Raw genomic sequence first — 5,000 nt, 5'->3', positions numbered from 1 at the left:
GAGCTCTCTGTATCCTCCTCAAGAAGGGCAGAGGTGAATCCACGCATCCCAACAGACAATAAAACAGCATAAAAAAGGAAATCAACAACATATGTGTCTACGTGATATCATACAAAAAGACTATGACAAATAATATTGCCTTGGCAAGGATGGCTCATGCTGGTGATAACAAATTTCTCCGAAAGAAGCACGTGTAAGCTGTTGGTTAGGGGGCACATTGAACTTTGCTCCATCAGGCCCGTGTGTGCAAAGAAAAGTATATCCATTGATTGACTTGTCTCCGTTGGACATCAGATTTGTTGGAGTGAAGAATAAAAGCGGCCTCGACATTTGGAAAGACGTGAAAGGAGCGAGCCCTCACACCCCAGAGTGTACATAGCGAGGGCACATGTATAAAAAGCTTGTGCGCATCAGCATTTGTGGCTTACGGCCATACCAGCCTGACAACGCCCGATCTCGTCCGATCTCGGAAGCTAAGCAGGGTCGGGCCTGGTTAGTACTTGGATGGGAGACCGCCTGGGAATACCAGGTGCTGTAAGCCTTTTCTGGTGCTGTAAGCCTTTTCTTCTCGACTTCGGTGCGATGGCCGTCCACACTGAGAAGAAAGTAGCACCACGGAACAGGGGGCTTGCAACACACAAGTGAAACCATGAGAGGCTGCTCCCGCAGAACAGGAGCAGAAAAGAAGCGCAGTATGTCGTCGGTAATAAGAGCTCTCTGTATCCTCCTCAAGAAGGGCAGAGGTGAATCCACGCATCCCAACAGACAATAAAACAGCATAAAAAAGGAAATCAACAACATATGTGTCTACGTGATATCATACAAAAAGACTATGACAAATAATATTGCCTTGGCAAGGATGGCTCATGCTGGTGATAACAAATTTCTCCGAAAGAAGCACGTGTAAGCTGTTGGTTAGGGGGCACATTGAACTTTGCTCCATCAGGCCCGTGTGTGCAAAGAAAAGTATATCCATTGATTGACTTGTCTCCGTTGGAAATCAGATTTGTTGGAGTGAAGAATAAAAGCGGCCTCGACATTTGGAAAGACGTGAAAGGGGCGAGCCCTCACACCCCAGACTGTACATAGCGAGGGCACATGTATAAAAAGCTTGTGCGCATCAGCCTTTGTGGCTTACGGCCATACCAGCCTGACAACGCCCGATCTCGTCCGATCTCGGAAGCTAAGCAGGGTCGGGCCTGGTTAGTACTTGGATGGGAGACCGCCTGGGAATACCAGGTGCTGTAAGCCTTTTCTGGTGCTGTAAGCCTTTTCTTCTCGACTTCGGTGCGATGGCCGTCCACACTGAGAAGAAAGTAGCACCACGGAACAGGGGGCTTGCAACACACAAGTGAAACCATGAGAGGCTGCTCCCGCAGAACAGGAGCAGAAAAGAAGCGCAGTATGTCGTCGGTAATAAGAGCTCTCTGTATCCTCCTCAAGAAGGGCAGAGGTGAATCCACGCATCCCAACAGACAATAAAACAGCATAAAAAAGGAAATCAACAACATATGTGTCTACGTGATATCATACAAAAAGACTATGACAAATAATATTGCCTTGGCAAGGATGGCTCATGCTGGTGATAACAAATTTCTCCGAAAGAAGCACGTGTAAGCTGTTGGTTAGGGGGCACATTGAACTTTGCTCCATCAGGCCCGTGTGTGCAAAGAAAAGTATATCCATTGATTGACTTGTCTCCGTTGGAAATCAGATTTGTTGGAGTGAAGAATAAAAGCGGCCTCGACATTTGGAAAGACGTGAAAGGGGCGAGCCCTCACACCCCAGACTGTACATAGCGAGGGCACATGTATAAAAAGCTTGTGCGCATCAGCCTTTGTGGCTTACGGCCATACCAGCCTGACAACGCCCGATCTCGTCCGATCTCGGAAGCTAAGCAGGGTCGGGCCTGGTTAGTACTTGGATGGGAGACCGCCTGGGAATACCAGGTGCTGTAAGCCTTTTCTTCTCGACTTCGGTGCGATGGCCGTCCACACTGAGAAGAAAGTAGCACCACGGAACAGGGGGCTTGCAACACACAAGTGAAACCATGAGAGGCTGCTCCCGCAGAACAGGAGCAGAAAAGAAGCGCAGTATGTCGTCGGTAATAAGAGCTCTCTGTATCCTCCTCAAGAAGGGCAGAGGTGAATCCACGCATCCCAACAGACAATAAAACAGCATAAAAAAGGAAATCAACAACATATGTGTCTACGTGATATCATACAAAAAGACTATGACAAATAATATTGCCTTGGCAAGGATGGCTCATGCTGGTGATAACAAATTTCTCCGAAAGAAGCACGTGTAAGCTGTTGGTTAGGGGGCACATTGAACTTTGCTCCATCAGGCCCGTGTGTGCAAAGAAAAGTATATCCATTGATTGACTTGTCTCCGTTGGAAATCAGATTTGTTGGAGTGAAGAATAAAAGCGGCCTCGACATTTGGAAAGACGTGAAAGGAGCGAGCCCTCACATCCCAGAGTGTACATAGCGAGGGCACATGTATAAAAAGCTTGTGCGCATCAGCCTTTGTGGCTTACGGCCATACCAGCCTGACAACGCCCGATCTCGTCCGATCTCGGAAGCTAAGCAGGGTCGGGCCTGGTTAGTACTTGGATGGGAGACCGCCTGGGAATACCAGGTGCTGTAAGCCTTTTCTGGTGCTGTAAGCCTTTTCTTCTCGACTTCGGTGCGATGGCCGTCCACACTGAGAAGAAAGTAGCACCACGGAACAGGGGGCTTGCAACACACAAGTGAAACCATGAGAGGCTGCTCCCGCAGAACAGGAGCAGAAAAGAAGCGCAGTATGTCGTCGGTAATAAGAGCTCTCTGTATCCTCCTCAAGAAGGGCAGAGGTGAATCCACGCATCCCAACAGACAATAAAACAGCATAAAAAAGGAAATCAACAACATATGTGTCTACGTGATATCATACAAAAAGACTATGACAAATAATATTGCCTTGGCAAGGATGGCTCATGCTGGTGATAACAAATTTCTCCGAAAGAAGCACGTGTAAGCTGTTGGTTAGGGGGCACATTGAACTTTGCTCCATCAGGCCCGTGTGTGCAAAGAAAAGTATATCCATTGATTGACTTGTCTCCGTTGGAAATCAGATTTGTTGGAGTGAAGAATAAAAGCGGCCTCGACATTTGGAAAGACGTGAAAGGAGCGAGCCCTCACACCCCAGAGTGTACATAGCGAGGGCACATGTATAAAAAGCTTGTGCGCATCAGCCTTTGTGGCTTACGGCCATACCAGCCTGACAACGCCCGATCTCGTCCGATCTCGGAAGCTAAGCAGGGTCGGGCCTGGTTAGTACTTGGATGGGAGACCGCCTGGGAATACCAGGTGCTGTAAGCCTTTTCTGGTGCTGTAAGCCTTTTCTTCTCGACTTCGGTGTGATGGCCGTCCACACTGAGAAGAAAGTAGCACCACGGAACAGGGGGCTTGCAACACACAAGTGAAACCATGAGAGGCTGCTCCCGCAGAACAGGAGCAGAAAAGAAGCGCAGTATGTCGTCGGTAATAAGAGCTCTCTGTATCCTCCTCAAGAAGGGCAGAGGTGAATCCACGCATCCCAACAGACAATAAAACAGCATAAAAAAGGAAATCAACAACATATGTGTCTACGTGATATCATACAAAAAGACTATGACAAATAATATTGCCTTGGCAAGGATGGCTCATGCTGGTGATAACAAATTTCTCCGAAAGAAGCACGTGTAAGCTGTTGGTTAGGGGGCACATTGAACTTTGCTCCATCAGGCCCGTGTGTGCAAAGAAAAGTATATCCATTGATTGACTTGTCTCCGTTGGAAATCAGATTTGTTGGAGTGAAGAATAAAAGCGGCCTCGACATTTGGAAAGACGTGAAAGGAGCGAGCCCTCACACCCCAGAGTGTACATAGCGAGGGCACATGTATAAAAAGCTTGTGCGCATCAGCCTTTGAGGCTTACGGCCATACCAGCCTGACAAAGCCCGATTTCGTCCGATCTCGGAAGCTAAGCAGGGTCGGGCCTGGTTAGTACTTGGATGGGAGACCGCCTGGGAATACCAGGTGCTGTAAGCCTTTTCTTCTCGACTTCGGTGCGATGGCCGTCCACACTGAGAAGAAAGTAGCACCACGGAACAGGGGGCTTGCAACACACAAGTGAAACCATGAGAGGCTGCTCCAGCAGAACAGGAGCAGAAAAGAAGCGCAGTATGTCGTCGGTAATAAGAGCTCTCTGTATCCTCCTCAAGAAGGGCAGAGGTGAATCCACGCATCCCAACAGACAATAAAACAGCATAAAAAAGGAAATCAACAACATATGTGTCTACGTGATATCATACAAAAAGACTATGACAAATAATATTGCCTTGGCAAGGATGGCTCATGCTGGTGATAACAAATTTCTCCGAAAGAAGCACGTGTAAGCTGTTGGTTAGGGGGCACATTGAACTTTGCTCCATCAGGCCCGTGTGTGCAAAGAAAAGTATATCCATTGATTGACTTGTCTCCGTTGGAAATCAGATTTGTTGGAGTGAAGAATAAAAGCGGCCTCGACATTTGGAAAGACGTGAAAGGAGCGAGCCCTCACACCCCAGAGTGTACATAGCGAGGGCACATGTATAAAAAGCTTGTGCGCATCAGCCTTTGTGGCTTACGGCCATACCAGCCTGACAACGCCCGATCTCGTCCGATCTCGGAAGCTAAGCAGGGTCGGGCCTGGTTAGTACTTGGATGGGAGACCGCCTGGGAATACCAGGTGCTGTAAGCCTTTTCTTCTCGACTTCGGTGCGATGGCCGTCCACACTGAGAAGAAAGTAGCACCACGGAACAGGGGGCTTGCAACACACAAGTGAAACCATGAGAGGCTGCTCCCGCAGAACAGAAGCAGAAAAGAAGCGCAGTATGTCGTCGGTAATAAGAGCTCTCTGTATCCTCCTCAAGAAGGGCAGAGGTGAATCCACGCATCCCAACAGACAATAAAACAGCATAAAGGAGGAAATCAACA

The 5,000-nt window shown here is 48.3% G+C and overlaps 7 non-coding genes across 7 annotated transcripts; all 7 read left to right on the top strand.

The window, feature by feature from the left end:
- The first annotated feature begins 422 nt into the window (after nt 1–422).
- Nucleotides 423–541, top strand: LOC139328177 (5S ribosomal RNA). Its single transcript, XR_011601768.1, has one exon. It is a non-coding gene; the product is annotated as a 5S ribosomal RNA (ribosomal RNA).
- Nucleotides 542–1,132: 591 nt separating this feature from the next.
- On the top strand, nt 1,133–1,251 carry LOC139328176 (5S ribosomal RNA). The gene has a single exon (XR_011601767.1). It is a non-coding gene; the product is annotated as a 5S ribosomal RNA (ribosomal RNA).
- A 591-nt stretch (nt 1,252–1,842) lies between these two features.
- On the top strand, nt 1,843–1,961 carry LOC139328175 (5S ribosomal RNA). The gene has a single exon (XR_011601766.1). It is a non-coding gene; the product is annotated as a 5S ribosomal RNA (ribosomal RNA).
- Nucleotides 1,962–2,533: 572 nt separating this feature from the next.
- Nucleotides 2,534–2,652, top strand: LOC139328174 (5S ribosomal RNA). The gene has a single exon (XR_011601765.1). It is a non-coding gene; the product is annotated as a 5S ribosomal RNA (ribosomal RNA).
- A 591-nt stretch (nt 2,653–3,243) lies between these two features.
- Nucleotides 3,244–3,362, top strand: LOC139328173 (5S ribosomal RNA). Its single transcript, XR_011601764.1, has one exon. It is a non-coding gene; the product is annotated as a 5S ribosomal RNA (ribosomal RNA).
- Nucleotides 3,363–3,953: 591 nt separating this feature from the next.
- On the top strand, nt 3,954–4,072 carry LOC139328347 (5S ribosomal RNA). Its single transcript, XR_011601931.1, has one exon. It is a non-coding gene; the product is annotated as a 5S ribosomal RNA (ribosomal RNA).
- Nucleotides 4,073–4,644: 572 nt separating this feature from the next.
- On the top strand, nt 4,645–4,763 carry LOC139328172 (5S ribosomal RNA). Its single transcript, XR_011601763.1, has one exon. It is a non-coding gene; the product is annotated as a 5S ribosomal RNA (ribosomal RNA).
- Nucleotides 4,764–5,000: the final 237 nt, after the last annotated feature.

Source organism: Chaetodon trifascialis, assembly GCF_039877785.1.
Source record: "Chaetodon trifascialis isolate fChaTrf1 chromosome 24 unlocalized genomic scaffold, fChaTrf1.hap1 SUPER_24_unloc_1, whole genome shotgun sequence".
Classification (NCBI taxonomy): Eukaryota; Metazoa; Chordata; class Actinopteri; order Chaetodontiformes; family Chaetodontidae; genus Chaetodon; species Chaetodon trifascialis.
This window is presented reverse-complemented; position numbering and strand designations above follow the sequence as displayed.